The following is a 15802-nucleotide window of genomic DNA, read 5'->3' as shown; positions in this document are numbered from 1 at the left end:
ACTGAACTCAGTGACGCAGAAAGTGCCTTCCTGTTCTACATTCTGTTACATAAGACTACTGAGTGGAAGTGCATAAGAAAGTAAGTTTAGCAAAAGATGTTCTGAATTTTTCTATGAAAAATTCTGAAACTCTTTCTCTTTCTCTGACAGGGAAGAGGATCAGTAGCAGGATGACTGGGGCAACAGCCCTGGGTACTGACTTGAATGGGGGTGGGGTTGTAAATAGCTGCTACCACAGCTATGGAGTTACACCAGCATCACAGCTGCAGAGGAACCTGGTTCTTAAGGATTCCAAAACCATTTTTATGCTTTTCTTTCCCTTTCCTTCTCTCCCTCCTTGTTGCTTTCAGTAGCAAAATGTGAAGCAGGGAGTGGCGAAATAAAAGGGGACCAAGGAAAAAAATGGAATGAACCCCCCCCCTGTCAAACACCAGGCCAGAATACTGAAGACAAAAAGACTCAAAGGCATTAGGGTGGTTTTTCCATTTCAATCAGAGAAAAAAAAAGGGTCCATGAAAGTTTTCCAATGCCATTTATGGTAAATAATAATAATAATAATAATAAACATGTTGATGAACTTTAGAACCCAGTAGTAAGCTCTAGTGCTGTTCAGGAATTGATCCAGGAGATGGTAGATAATCAATATACCTGTTACCTTTCAGGCAAATTAGGGTGTTTCCATGCTAGACCCACCGCATACGTTCCACATGTTTTAACTATCCAGAGAACATCGTTCACATGCCTTGAAAGCCAGAAATAAAAAAATTTCCTAAATTGAATCATATTAATAAGTTCTATTATTCTGCAATGATAGTTTCTTATTTTTTTATTATTATATGCATTATTAACTATGATAGCAGCAGGAGATAACAAATGCAAAATACTTGTTCAAGAACACCACTGTTTTCAGCAGGGAATAATTAAGAATACATTTCAATAACATTTAGAATTCTAATGAATAAAAGATAACTCATGCAGGCAATTCAGAGCACTGCATAATTTTCTCCAAGGGGGTTAAAATACATGATGAGTGCTTAATTCATAAGGAAGCACTTCTGGGTTATACATTCTGTAACAGGCAGCACGTGATCTGGATTCAAATGATATACAGCTTTACAATTCTACCTTTTTTATAAGAAGGCAGTATCTTTTTTAAATGACCTCAATATTCACAATAATTCCATTTGCAAGACTGGAAACCCCTTGTAGAAGAGGTGGCATTCTAGGGCTTCAGAACTTTATGAGGAGAACATAAAATAAAATCAAATATGCTCATGAAGAAACTCTCCCTATTTATTCATAGAGGAACTGATTTTCCCAGCTGGATCTTACTCGGTAAACAAGTGATAAGCCAATTGTGCTGCAGTCTCCACAACAGCAACATAATGAAAGCACTAAAGAATATGACAATCAAACTCTGGCTTTCTTTCATATACAGCTCCATTCCTCTCCTTTCTCATAAATACCAGATGTAACTATGTGGCCTTGCTTTGCAAACCTGCTTTGATTTTGCTCTTTTTAAATCCCTTTAAAAAAGATAAAAGCTGTTTATGTAGCAGGGAAGAATTTGGGTGGGAAACCTAGGATTATCCATGACTATTTAACATGTTTTTAAGCACCATTTGCTGCCTGTACTGCATATAAGTCATATTTGAAGATTATATTAAATACAATACAATACATGACTTTTATAGAAGGGCACAACAGGTCTTTCTCTCTGCTACCCAATCCCTCAGTTCGGGCACCATATATCTTTAAAGGGAGGAGAATTCTTTGAGTACATATATTGCATATTTGCACACTTCCTATTTGGATTGTATGAGAGGGAGAGAGAGACTTTTTGGAGCTGGACATAATCTGGCACCCAGTGTTAACGCTCTCAAAATCAGCAAAAGTTACTACTGCATAGAGGATAAATGAGTTTTTTAGATGTTTGTAATAACCCTCCTTTGTTAATTTCAAATGATAAAGTTCAGCTTTCTAATTACTTATGAATTAGATGTTCTTTCTGCATTTTGTTGAAGTGGGTTGGGTTTTTTTATATCCCCCCCCTCTCCCCCCGTGCTTATCATAATTCCAAAATAGTTTAAGAGAGTTTTTTGGAAAGAGAAAAATCGCTTCACGACAGACCAAAACAAGAGAATACTGCCCACTGAAAAGTCCCCTGGCAGGTGTCCAACGTCTTCATTCATGCCCTCATGCACTCAGTGGAGAGGTTCCAATGAATCAGTCAGTCCATTGCATGGAATATGGTAGGTTAATTTTTACCAAGAGTTCGAAGTGGGGGTTCAGTACATTTGGGAACCAGTTAGGTGCAGCTGGGCCTCATTAGATTTGGCATGTTGAGAATGGTAGGGGTTGTTCAAAGCTAACAGAAGGAGCTCTGAGGAAATATGAGAGGGCTGCTTTGTACTTGGAGTTTATTGCTTGTAGTATGAATTGGAGCAGAGCCAGAGGCTTTGTTGCCAGTGTTTGTAAGGACTGCCAAACGTTTCATGCTTCACAATCATTCTGCCTGCCTGCCACATTGCTGAGTTTGTCTGCTTTTAGCTATTGCAGCTGCCCGTTTTCAACCTAAGGCAGGTGATTGAGGTGCTAGGATTAAAGAGGTCCTGTTCAAGCCTCTATGCTATTGTTCGGCCAGTATGGAGTCTCATTGTGAGGAGCAGTCAGTGAAAGCAGCAAATGATAGGCAATCAAATTGATGGAGCATGACTAAGAAAGGGGGTACAGAATTGCAGGACCTGATATGCAATGTGAGGACGTGGATGGGTACAAGGGAATAGGGGCTGGCCCAGGTCTTTTTACATACTTGAGACCTTCTACTACAGTTCCCTATGGCTGTACCAAGCTCTTCCTCACTGCTTGTGAGCAGCAGCGTAAGTGTGAAGTAGCCTCGGCTCTCCTTCTGTCCCTTGTTCTGTACTTTCTGAGTCTTTTTCCTCATCTCTTAAGGAACTAGGTGACCCTCTTCTTTTTTTGGAAAGAGGTATGTTTGGATATGTCTGAAAAGAAAATGGTTGGCTGTTCTTCAGCAGGTAGTAATGTTTCAGCTTTTAATTATTTATGAGTTAAATGTGCTATGGGCCTGGAGTTTGTTTGTTTGTTTTCCAATAATGAAGCCTTCTGTACTGAAACAGTGCTCCTTTTTACAAGCAAGTTTCTACACCCCTGGTTTCAGAGAGAAGCTAAAATATGTAACCAGTGTAAATCCTATAGACTCAAAACCCAGAAGGCGAACAAAAATGGTCACATATATTGTGCGTGTTTAAAATCCTTGAATTCTCAAATGATTAAGCTTGATGGTATTGGCAGTTGTGCAAAAATTGGCAGCTCTGGTTTGGATTAAAATTGAAACTTGCAAAATCTTAAATCTTGGGCAGGGTGGATTGGTATTGTTTAGACTTGAGTCTCCATTCTACCGTTTTATGAGCTGCTAGGACCGTCGCCTCCAATAGATCCATAAAGGAAGCCCAAAGCCCAGCTGTCTCTGTAACCATAGTAGATACTGCTAGGTAGGTGCTGTTATAGGCCTAACTAAATGGTAACTGGTGCAGCTGTCTACCTGCCAGTGGTGTGGTGCAACCTAGTATCTCTAATTTTAGTTTTTAAGCAATTTTTAGAAGTATGGTCTTGCAAGCCAGCTTGAAGGTTAGATACAAGTGTGACAGACAAGGTTCCTTGGGTGAATTTGATATCTTTTATTAGACCAACCCAAATGGTTGGAGAATAGTTATTAAGCAAGCTTTCGGGTTCAAAAACCCTTCGTCAGGATAAGGAAGCTGCAGCAGTTGGTGTGTGCTCTTCCTGGATGGAATGAAAAGTAAACGAGCCAGGGGCTGGGCTCGGGAGTCAGTTGCCAGGCAGACTGTAATGTATCAACAATCCAATGTCTATGTTTAGTCCCTGATCTCTAGTATCCAGCAGGTTGATGAAATGGAGCTCATAGGCTCGTCTCTGGGATGTGTTGTGTAAATTTCCCTTGAGGGACAGGACTGAGAGATTGGAGAGAGAGTGGCCCTCCTGTGAGAAATGTGCCCCCACCGGTAATTGGGTGTTTGTCTTTGATGGATTTCCGGTGTGCATTCATTCTGGTGCGCAGTTGTTGTCTGGTCTCTCCTACATATCTTCCATCAGGGCATTTGGTGCATTGGATGAGGTATGCTACATTCCTGGAGGTGCAGCTGTAAGATCCAGGGATGCTGATGGCTCTGTTGTGGGGTGTAGTAAGAGCTGGGGTGGTGGAGATGTGTTGGCAGGTTTTGCATTTCTTGTCATGGCACGGTCTAGATCCTTTTGGTGTGTTCTGGGCTTGAGGAAGTTTGCTTCTGGTGATGAGGTTGGCGAGGTTCGGTGCTTGTCTGAAGGCTAGGATGGGTGGCTCTGGGAAGATCTTTTTAAGAATAGGGTCTTTTTCTAATATGGGTTGCAATTTTTTGAGGATTTTCCATACAGGTTCAAGGGAGGAGTGATACGTCATAACCAGCGGTGTGCGATTTGTGGGTGTTTTTCTTCTGTACTGCAGCAGTTCTTCACGTGGTATCCAGGTGGCTCTTTCAAACGTGCGATCTACCTCTCTGGAGGAGTGTCCTTGCTGGGTGAAAGCCTTTTTAAGATTGGTGAGGTGGCAATCCCGGGTGTTCCCTTCAGTACAGATGCGGTGGTATCTGAGGGCTTGGCTGTATATCACTGCTTTTTTGGTGTGTAAAAAAAAAAAAAAGGTAAAAAGGTTGGCATACTGTGGGGCCATTTAGTGTGTTGAATTTCTGGTGGAACTCAATCAGAGATTGCAGGTTCTCACTCCAAATGATGAAGATGTCATTGATGTATCGTAAGTATAGCAAGGGTTTGATGGTGCAATTCTTGAGGAAGTCTCCTTCCAGGTGGCTCATAAAAAGGTTGGCATACTGTGGGGCCATTTTAGTGCCCATAGCTGTTCCCATCATCTGGAGGAAGTGTGGTCCTTTACTGTATAAAGGCAATATCTACGAGAGGGAAAGGTGTTTCATCATCCCAAATACAGGTCACCCACACAGAACCTAATGACTCAGGTTTTCCTGAACAGATGAGAACTAGGGCTGTGCAAAGCTTTGGTCTCTGATTTGATTTGGGGGAGATTTGGCCCAATTCAATGGCTGAATCTCTGAATCTGAATCAAATCAGGAGACCCTTTAATCTCTCTGAATCAAATCTGAAACCTCCAAATTGATTTGGAAAGATTTGATGATTCGGACACAGACACAGCTTTAAATGTTTTTTCTACATACCTCGAGGTAGGAGGTGGCTTGTGAATGCTGAGATGGTGGGGTGGATGGAGCATCACACAGGAGCGGAATTACCTCTGGTCCACTTCCGGGTTCGCTACCAAGCATGCAGGAGGCCCCCCTGTGCTCCTGTGAGATGCTCTATTCCCCACCATTGCAGCATTCACGAACCGTGCCTGGTACCTCAAGGTATGTAGAAAAAACATTTAAAGCTGTGTCTATAGCCTAATTGCTGATTCTCCAAATTGGCATTGAATCTTCAGATTCGAATACGGCCGAATCGAATCAGGACAGTGATCTGAATCAATGTGATCCCTGACTCAGGCCAAATCTGAATTGAATACAGCCCATTACGCACAACCCTAATGAGAACAATTCTTTTGAACATATCTTGAAATGAACTATATAAGATTGAAAAATGGCTTCTGGTATTAGAAAAGCTGGTTTTTAAATAGACCTGTAAGATGTTTGTACCTATAAAGACTTGTTATTCCATATACATCCTATAAGTATAGTTAAAGATGTAAGTAGCACCCCTTAGGCTCTCTGGCTCCATCTGCTGAAGTTGAGAAATTGGCATTGCTACCTGTGTACAGATCCTGGTGACTCAATGCCACTGAGTATTAAAGTAGGAGTATAAACTGTAACCAGTTCTACAGTGGAGAGTTGGCTTTCCTAAACAAGTAATCACAGGTAGTTTGCTCCTTCCTTGCTCCCTGCAGCATACAGGAGTGTAGCTATTCCTGAGTGGTTGTAGGCACAGGCTCCTTTACACACCCACCCCATGTGGGCCACATGTCACACTGTGCTATGCTATATGACCCCTCCCCATCCTGCCACTGAGCTGCAGACACTCAAGTGCCCCCTGAACCTCGCAGCCATGGGCCTGAGGGCTGTGCTAGATCACCTCACCTCTCAGGGTGGGGCAGGAGGTGGGTGCTGGAGGATGGAGCAAAACCCTAGTAGTAGCAGCAGAGTCATGAGGGGAATGGGACCTAGATTGGGGTCCCAGAGCCCCGATTAGGATCCCAGGTTAACTCCTTGGGGGCTTCATGCAGCCTGCCAGTTGAATAGCCCTGGCAGGCAGGCAGTTGAATAGCCCTGTTGTAAATCATGAGCTAAAGAGCATCGCAGTGAAAGCAGACAAGTAACTCTAGATTTACATTGGTGTAAATGAGACGAGTACCTGGCCCCAAAGCTTCTGTCATAAGAAGTTAGAAGAAATACAGTTCTAAAAATGTCTGTTACAGTAATTCTCTGGAATGTTGCCTAATTTCCTCGCGTGTACTTGATTTTACTGGAAATGATTCTTTAATACATGATAAGTAAAGGACTAAAAATTATGATCTGATCAAGAGACAGTAGGTCTGAGTGGAGATCAATAACACTAGAAAAAGTCAAAATAGACTTCCCTGTTAAGTGTTAGTGCATATTTTCCTCATGAAATGAATCGAATAAAGTGCTGCTCTATTGGCAGCCTTACTGTTCACTACTTAGCAGAGGAAATAATAGGTTTGGGCAAACTGTATTCTTAAATTTGAAGGACTTGGGTGCTGTATGCAGAAATAAGTGTGAATGTAGTAATTCACCCAAGTTTTTCACTTCACAGCCTCTTGTGGTCTAAGATCAAGTTTAGTAGAAGTGCACCAATACATCATTCCCATATTGGATCAGCACCGATATTGGGAAAATCGACAGTATCAGAAATCAGTTATTTTTGCCTGTGGCCAATTAAATGCCCCTTTCATGTACACAGCCACAGCATGCATATGGCCAGGAGTGCAGCCCAGAGTCTTGGAGACCAGCATCTGGCTGGTCAGTCAGTTGTGGGGGGAGGGAAGGGGTATGGGGGTACAGATCAAGGCCCCATGCTGAGGGAGGGAGTGGGGCAAGGACAGGGGATGTTCAGCTGGGGTGAGGCACGAGGGGGTGGTGGCTCCCACTGCTGCATGCACCCCAGGAGGGAATGGTGGGGTGAGCCCCTGGATCTGTGTGAGGGGCAGGGCAGGGTGGGCTGTTGCTGTGGGCTGGGGCTGGGCCTAGGGGGTGCACTAGGTTCTTCCTGGTGGGGGTGCTGGGCCACGCTGTGTTTAGGGTGGGTGGTGGCACTGGGAGGGGTCTGCAGGGGGGCTATGGCAAATTTTGGGGCGGCAGCCACCTCCCCCCATAGCCCTCTCCCAGTGCCACTGCTACCCACCCTGAGCACAGCCTGGCTTAGCCCCACACTAGAAAGAGCCCAGCACAGCCCCTGGCCCCAGCCCACAGAAGCAGCCTGCCCTTGACCTGTGTGCAGATTGTGGGACACATGCCCCCAATGCCCTCCCAGGATGCATGCAGAGCAGGAGCCACCCTTCCCCTGCACTCCCTTGATGACCCCTCACAGTTCCATCCCACACCCCACCATGGCTGAGCAGTGCCTGCCTCACTCTCTCCTTCATTGTGGGGACCTCAATCTGCCTACCCCCATGCCCCTTCCCCCACTCCAGACTTACCAGCCCAACGCTGGTCCTCAAGCTTCCCGGCTGCATATTGGAATCAGATTGGTATTGGCTGATATGGCTCCTTAAACAATTGGCAATTGGTGTTGGCCCATAAACCCTCTATTGGTGCATCCCTAAAGTTTAGTTATGTTTTTGTCATAGCTCACTCAGGTTGCCCTCCAATCAAAGAGCAATAGTCCCTGCAATAGGAACTCTGTCATTGGACAGACTGCCCTTCCACTGGAGAATCCTTCAAAAGGGACTGGAGAGGAAGGAAAATCCTTTGGGATTCCCTTCCTGGGGATCATTGCTCAAGTCCTTCTCAAGGAGGAAGAATCTGAGGCCCTGAGAAGATCACAGGGTCTAAAATATGCCAGATATGCTTCCAGGAGATCTGAAGGGATCAGAGCTGGCCTTAGGGGTAGGCAACCACCCAGGGCTCTGTGGTCAGGGGAGCACCACATGCATACTTGTGAATAACCTACATTCACAGCTGTGTTCCCACCCCACCCTGCCATGGCTAGTCCCTGCCCAAGGTGGGAGGAGTGGTGCCCAGCCCAGTCTACTCCCACCTCCAGGCATTGCTCAGAAGCTGGGCTGGGTAGTGCAGGTGGCAGCAGAGGTGCCTGCCCATCTGGTTGCCCAGCGCACCATGCCACTCTGCCTCCCTGCTAGACTGTGCCTCTGCCTGCCTTCCTCTATCTGCAACAGTGCCACTGATTTGGGGGGAGCACCTGGGTGAGTGGAACCAGGGAGGGAAGGGCCTAAATACAAGTTTGCCTAGGATGCCATTTTCCCTAAGGCCAGCTCTGCGAGGGATGGACCATTCCAGATGCAAAGGCAGGAACCCAGATGCACATGGTTGATTTCTTTTTCTAGGTTACTTTACTATTCTTTTCCCCACACCTTGGGACAGGGCAGTCCCGGCATGGGAAAGCCTCTGCACGGGAATCCCAAGTTGAGTAATGTGTTTGTATTTCATTTTGAGACCATCACATCCAATATGGTACTGTATACAGAGGCAAAAATATTATGTTTCAATACATTATTATTAAACGATAAAACTATCAATTAACAGTAGCAATCAACGTAATAAAGTTACGTTAATTCCAATCTCCTTGAGTTTAGAGAATGCATAACTGCTCCCTACTTTGCTTCTTGATAGGGTCAGTCGATGTAAAGTTTTTAACAGGCTAGAACAGGGGTGGACAAAATACAGACCGTGGGCTGGATCCAGCCCGTGAGGCCATTCTATCTGGCCCACAGGGTCCCTAAAAAATTTAGAAAATTAGTATTCGTCTGCCCTTGGTTCCTGTCAAAAATGACAGGGACCCAGGGGAAGCCCAGCAGGCTCTCACAACAGCAGGGCCTGCCCAACCCCCTCCCCCCCCCAGGTGGAAGCCCCAGCAGGGGCTTCTGGGTTGGGACCACATGGCTGCTCTGGCAGCGCCAGAACCTCAGGTAACTGGGGAGCGGGGGAGGAAGGGCAGGGGAGCACTCCATAGAAAAGTGGCCTGGGGAAAAGCTGAGCGTGGGCGGGGGAAAAGCGACCCCTTGCCCACCTCATGGCTAGCACCCTGTGCTACAGACACTAGTAGCCTGCATGGAGCTGCCTGTGCCTGCTCCAGACAGCCCTGCATGAGCTGCGAGCAGCTGCAGCAGGGAGCACCGGAAACAAGGTGGGGGAGGGGCCGCTTTTCCCTCACACAGCTTTTCTCCAGGCTCCTTCCTGGCATGGAGGAAAGTGGCCCCTCCCCCACCTCATGGCCGGCGCAAAATGCTGCAGCTGCTTGCAGCCTGCGCAGGGCTGTCCGGAGCAGGCACCGGCAGCCCCAGGCGGGCTGTGAGTGGCTGCAGTGTGGGGGGCTGGACAGGGGGTGGGTGAGGGGCCACTTTCCTCCATGTCAGGAAGAGCCCGGGGAAAAGCTGAGCGAGGGAAAAGCCCCCCCTCCCCCGCCCTGTGGCTGCAGCTGTGTGGTGACAGCAGCTGTGACCTCCCCGCTGCAGCAGGGAGTGCCAGCCATGGGGTGGGTGAGGGGCCACTTTTCCCCATGCTCAGCACCAGCTTCTTCCTTGCCGGTGAGCAGGGGGTCAGGGCTGTGCGCTGCCTCCGCCTGTACTGCGGGGCTGGGGGGCAGTGGGTGTGAGTGGGCACCGGAGCCAGCAGGAACACTGGGCCCACACTAGTGTCCCAGGGCCAGTGCTGGCGGGGCCCAGAGCGGGGTGGCAGGAGCACAGGGTCCCAGCCCGCAGGGGCTCTATGGGGCCAGGCCATCTCCACCCTCTCCCTGCTGGTGCAGCCCAGCCCAGCTCCACAGACCCCTGCCAGCCTGTGCCCTGCTTTGGGCCCCACTGGTGCTGGCCCTGGGACATTAGTCCCAAGATGGTGACCAGGGGGTGGAGCACCGGTCAAGGGGCGGGGCTCCCCATGTGGCCCTCGACCGCCTGCCAAAACTAGGTAAGTGGTCCTCTGCCTGAAATAATTACCCGTCCTTGGGCTAGAATGTACTGAGGTGTGTGTATGTAGAGGGGAGGGTTCAGCTAGGCTAGCTGCTTTCTTCTTTTTTTTTTCCAATTGAAGTATGCTTCTTAAGGGTGTGGCTTGGAGATACAATTTCTCTTGTAAATGTCGGGTACTTGTTGCAGAGGTCTGCTTTGAAAGACCATTGCAAAAATTGATTCTGTAATATTAGTGAATATTTAAAAGATCAGGCTAGAATAAAATTGGACATTGCATAATGGTTTCTTTGTGACTTTTTGCACTCCAAGGAGATGCAATAGGTGAGGACATTACTCTTTCCTTTTGAAAGCATCAGTGAATACCCTACTGTCACAGAATTCAGTGTTTATTTCTTAATAAACGGTAGCTCCAATGCTCTTGATTGCCCATAGAAGCTTTAAAAAGATTATTATTGGAATAGAATGCTATTACTATTCTTAAAAATAATTACTGAGTTTAAAGATACTACTGGTCTGATAGGCATAGCATATGTGTGTGTACATATATTAGGTCTGTGCAAAGCTTCAGCCCTTGATTTGATTCGGTGGAGATTCAGCCCAATTTGGTGGCCGAATCTCTGAATCCGAATTGAATCAGAGGACCCTTTAATTTCACCAAATTGAATTGGAACCCTCTGAATCGATTCAGAGAGATTTGGAAATATTTAGTGATTCGGACATAGACACAACTTAAAATTTTTTTTTCTATATACCTCTAAATAGCAGATGGCTTGTGAATGCTGCGATGCTGGGGTGCATGGAGCATTCCACAGAAGTACAGGGGGGGGCCCAGTGCACTCAGCAGCAGACCTGGAAGTGGACCAGAAACACCTCTGGTCCACTTCTGGGTCCGCCGGAGGGTGTTCAGGGGGCCCCCACCCCGCACCCTCAAGCTCAGTGACTGGTACCTCCTGGGTCTGGGCGGGGGATACCCGGGGTCTCCCTGCAGCTGATCACTGGGCTGGGAGGGCATGGGGGGGCCCCTGCACGCTTCCTGGTGAACCGGACATACTTCCAGTCCACTTCCAGGTTTGCTGCCAAGCACATGGGGGGGGCCCCCCTGTGCTCCCGTGGGACGCTCCATCCACCCCAGCACCGCAATATTCATGAGCTGTGCTGGTACCTTGAGGTATGTAGAAAAAACATGTAAAGCTGTGTCTATGTCTGAATCGCTGATTCTCCGAATCGGAATCAAATCTTCATTTTCAGACTCAGCCGAATCAAATCGGGGACAGCGATCTGAATTAATGAATTGAATCACTATCCCAGATTTGGGCCAAATTTGAATTGAATAGGGCCCACTTCACACACAATATAAATTCTTATGTTATGATGATAGAAATCATAGATGCCTATAAAATTACTTGTTCTGGGGAGACAGACATCAATTTTAAGTGATAAAGAAATACTTTTCTTTCTCAAACCATTTTCTTAAATAACTACTTAGCAGACCAGCAAAATGAATTACCTTGAATCTTAACTTGAATCTATGTCTCAATCACTGATTCTCTGAATCGGCATCGAATCTTCATTTTCAGACTCAGCCGAATCAAATCGGGGACAGCGATCCGAATTAATTAATCGAATCACTATCCCAGATTCAGGCCAGATTTGAAGTGAATAGGGCCCACTTCGCACACAATAGTTAATATTCTTTTATTCAAACTTTTATGTTTAAAAGCAGTCATGTAAAGACTGTTTACTTAGTTCTCTGTAGTGTAGAATGCTGTATTACAGAACAACAGTCTTCACTCACTCAGCATTTCTCAGATCTTGGGTTGTGACCTTTTTAAGATCATCTAATAGTCTGTCTACCTCTAATCCTACCTAGTATTTTTTCAGTCCCTGTGGCCCCTTTGAAGTGAATGGGATTTAAACAAACAGATCTTTGTTACTTTTTTTTTTATACTTACATGTTATAGATTCTATGAAACGGCTGTAATAGGCTAGATAAAAGGAAACCCGATAACCAGATAGGATTTCTCCCATTACTGAAAGAGGTCATCTTGAGTGGTTAAGAAATCAGAACAAGAAGTAAAGCAAACAGTTGCTTCTGTTTCACTAAATGGCATCTAGCCCTCCAGAAGTGATACATCTCTATACATACAAATGCTTAAGAAACTAGCATCTCCTCTACCAAATTCATGTTTTTCAGAAAAGGTGAGGCCAAGCAACAATGGAGCTCTGGTAGTTTTATATGACTACCTGGTGAGAGAACCATTTTATGACAATTGTGGGGCAATTTTCAGTCCTAGGTTGAAGCACAGGAGCACTGCCGGTATGAAGGAAACCTCAATTTTTTTTCCTCTTATTTTGCTGGTACAAACTACAGCATTTCTAGAACTTGAGGTGGATCCTGCAGCAGTCCTGATGGACCTATTTTTTGCTTGGCTTTTGGCTGTCTCTCTCTCCACACATCTTGGTTGGCTAGCTAACTCTATACTCCTCTTCATTCTCCCTTTTCTTCCTGTTTCTTTAGGTACATGCATACATTCACTGCACCCAGTTCAGGTTTAGATAGGAGTAGGCAGCTTAAAGTTAACTAACCCAGGAATGGCAAGTGCAGCAAAAAGTGAACTAACTTAGATCAAGTGTTCTTTTGTGGGGTTGGCTAATTCAAGCCCTGTGAATGCCTGCACAAGCAGGCATTATATTGACCAAAGCCTAGTTAAGTCAGTCTACGCGTAACACTTGTATGTACTCCTGCTTCTTGTGTCAGTCTGCTTACTGTCTCTATATTTGTCCTCTTCAGTGAGGGCAATGTGTTAACTCCATATTCTCATCTGGCTTTGGCCAACTACCTGCCTAGTTCAGAGGTTGGCTGGCTGCCTCTGCCTTCCTCTTTGGGCCTCTGAGGCAGAGGAGCTGGCTCTAGCTTCTGTTTTGTGGGCGGGCTCCAGCTTTCTCTTTGTTTGTTTCTGGCTGGCTGTTTTTTTGCCTTGTTTCTGGTTGGCTGGCCAGTTAACTATTCTCTGTCCCTTCTGTTTGGACAGCAGGTGGTCTGCCTCTCTGTCTCTTCTTTTAGCTATCTGGCCAGTTCCATATACTTCTGTTTTCTCTGCCTCTTTTTAGTTTAGCTAGCTGGCCCCATATTCCTGTTATTTCTTTGGTGGGGTGGCTAGTTCCAGGTAGCTCTTGATCCCTTGTTTCTGGCAGTGACAGGCCATGTCCCTTGAACTCTTTACTTTCTCTCTATATACAGTCCTCCCCTGTTGCTGTCTCTGCTTACTCTCCATCTCTCTCTCTCTCTCTCCTTTCTTTCTGTTCTTTGTGTTTTCTCTCACTATATTCCTTCCATCTGCTAGTCTCTGTTTATTTTTCCTGTCTGCTGTTCCCTTTGCTTCATCATTCTTTTTGTCTCGATAGTCCTCCTTACTGTTTTCTTTTATCTTTGTACTCCAGCTACTTTATTTTGCCTGTTTCCATTGTACAGTTCATTATTTACCTTCTGTCTTGCATGTCGCTTATGTCTTTTCCCACCTTTCTTTCTCTACATTATTTTTTACATTCTTTCCCTCTTCCCTTCTATCTATATTTAGATTCCTTCCTTGTTTATTTTTCTCTATTATTTTTTTCCCCTTTTTCTGTCTGTCCCTATGTTCCTTTCCTCCTTTCTTTTTTGTCTGTCACTGGGCACATCTATATGTGCATTAATGCACTGTTGCTAAAACTATATTAACCTTAGTATCTCTAATTTGAGGTATTATCTAAATGTGCAGTAGGTGGTGCTGCTGCACAGTAGCAAAGGCGCATGGTCTTTCTGTGATGCTTAATGTGCAGTAGACTAATTCTACTGTGCATTAGCATGTTTTTTGGCAATACACACTAACGTGCAATAGAATTAGTCTACTGCGCATTATCTTGCGTAGACGTGTCCAGTTCCTCCATTTTCCACCTCCCTTATTCCTCTTTTCTCACTCTTCCTTTTTTCTTGCCTGTCACTATATTCTTCCTTTATTCCTTTTTTTGTGATTTCTATATTCCTCCTTCCTTTCTCTCTCTCTTTCCTTTCTTCCCCCTCTATCCTATTTTTTTCTATGTACATATTCCTTCTATAGCTAAGTACAGACACTCAGGGAGGTAAGTTCAAGTTAGAAATAGTCACCTGATCTAAGGTAGGTTGGGATGGGAGAGACAGTGGAGTGGGGGTTGAGGGGAATGAGGGGACAGCAGGCTGAGAGGGGGTATTATGGGGTCTGTGGAGAGATTGGAGTCATACAGCAACTGCAGAGGGGTTTGAGGGGGGCCTAGTGGGGTCTGTGGGAGGGTTGGGGAGCAGGCAGGATCAGTAGGAGTGATCAAGGGATTGAGGGAGTGGGTGGGGTCTGCAGGTGGTTAATGGGGTCCAGAAGGGTTTGGTGGAATCAGGGGGGCTCATGGGGTCTGCAGGGAGGCTGGTGGGGGGGAATACTTTTAGTCCCCTGACCACCCTGCCTCAAACCTACACCCCATCCCTCCTGCCCCTCCCTCCACTGGGACTTACTTCCTTGGCTCCCAGCATCAGCAAACACTGATAAACCCAGTACTGGGAGCAGTTTGTGGAATGGAGGGTTTTGTGGGTGGGGAGGTGACTGGTCCATGGGTAGGGTGTAAGGAGCTGGAGGGTTAAAAATAACCTGGTGCCAGGGGGAAGGTAGGAAAAGTACAGCCCTGGAACTGGGGCCAGAGACTGGGTTTTCCTAACCCTGGGGATGCACTGAGAATGGCACAGAAATCCAGAAAGCTTAGATTGGTCTAAAAATGGCCAACCTAATCTAAGATAGATTACCTTAGAGTAGGGTTAACTTTGATCAGGTTGGCCATTTTTAGACCAATCAAACCTTCCTGGACCTTCCACACAGTTGGGACTTAGATCCCTAGTTAGGTTGATCTAAGTGTGAAGTCTGCACCCGGGTGAAATAAGTTACATTAGGTGGCCATTTTTAACATGACCTATCTTCCCCGTAGTACCTCCTTCTCCGCCCCACCCTAACCTCTGTACTTAGCTTATAAATCTGTTTCTGGATCCCTTCCTTCCTTCTATATCTGTTTGCATATTTTTTTCTTCCCCTTTTGTGTCCCTAGTTTTTCCTTCCTCTTTCCTCATTTCTCTGTGTGTGTATTTATATTATTTGTGTGTGTGTGTATACACACACATATATAGATACACATGTGTATGTATGTATGTGTGTATATATATATATGTAGGCATATATAATATAAATTCTTCCCTCCTTCCTTTTCTTGTCCGTCTTTCTCCAACTCTCCATTACCTCTGTTTCTCTATATTTCTTCCATCACAGAAACAGAGAAAGCCAGAGCCTGCCCACCTACCCACAAAATGGAAGTTTTATATTTCTCAGCTTTTAATCTTATATGTTTTCATTCTGTATCCATTCCTGTCTCATTTTTGCCTTCCATTTATTTCCTTCTATTTTACTTTCCAGGTGCCTTTTTTATTTGCAGATTTTTTGTCTCTCTTCTTTTTCTGTTGTCTTCTTTCTTTTTGTTCCTTCCTCCTTCTACTCCCGCTTTTCTTTTCTATTTTTTGCCTTTCATTTTTTTCTTTGCCCCTCTTTC

The 15802-nt window shown here is 45.6% G+C and overlaps 1 long non-coding RNA gene across 1 annotated transcript in view; it reads left to right on the top strand.

Annotated features, from left to right (window-relative positions):
- Window positions 1–2791: 2791 nt before the first annotated feature.
- Window positions 2792–15802, top strand: part of LOC102379987 — a 36533-nt gene continuing 23522 nt past the window's right edge. The window contains exon 1 of the long non-coding RNA XR_322992.1: window positions 2792–2879. This is a non-coding gene — a long non-coding RNA (uncharacterized LOC102379987). The remainder of the gene's footprint in view (window positions 2880–15802) is intronic.

The sequence above is a fragment of the Alligator sinensis genome, unplaced genomic scaffold (assembly GCF_000455745.1).
Source record: "Alligator sinensis unplaced genomic scaffold, ASM45574v1 scaffold187_1, whole genome shotgun sequence".
In the NCBI taxonomy this organism is placed as follows: Eukaryota; Metazoa; Chordata; order Crocodylia; family Alligatoridae; genus Alligator; species Alligator sinensis.
The sequence above is the reverse complement of the archived record's forward strand: the minus strand, read 5'-3'. Positions and strand labels throughout refer to the sequence as shown.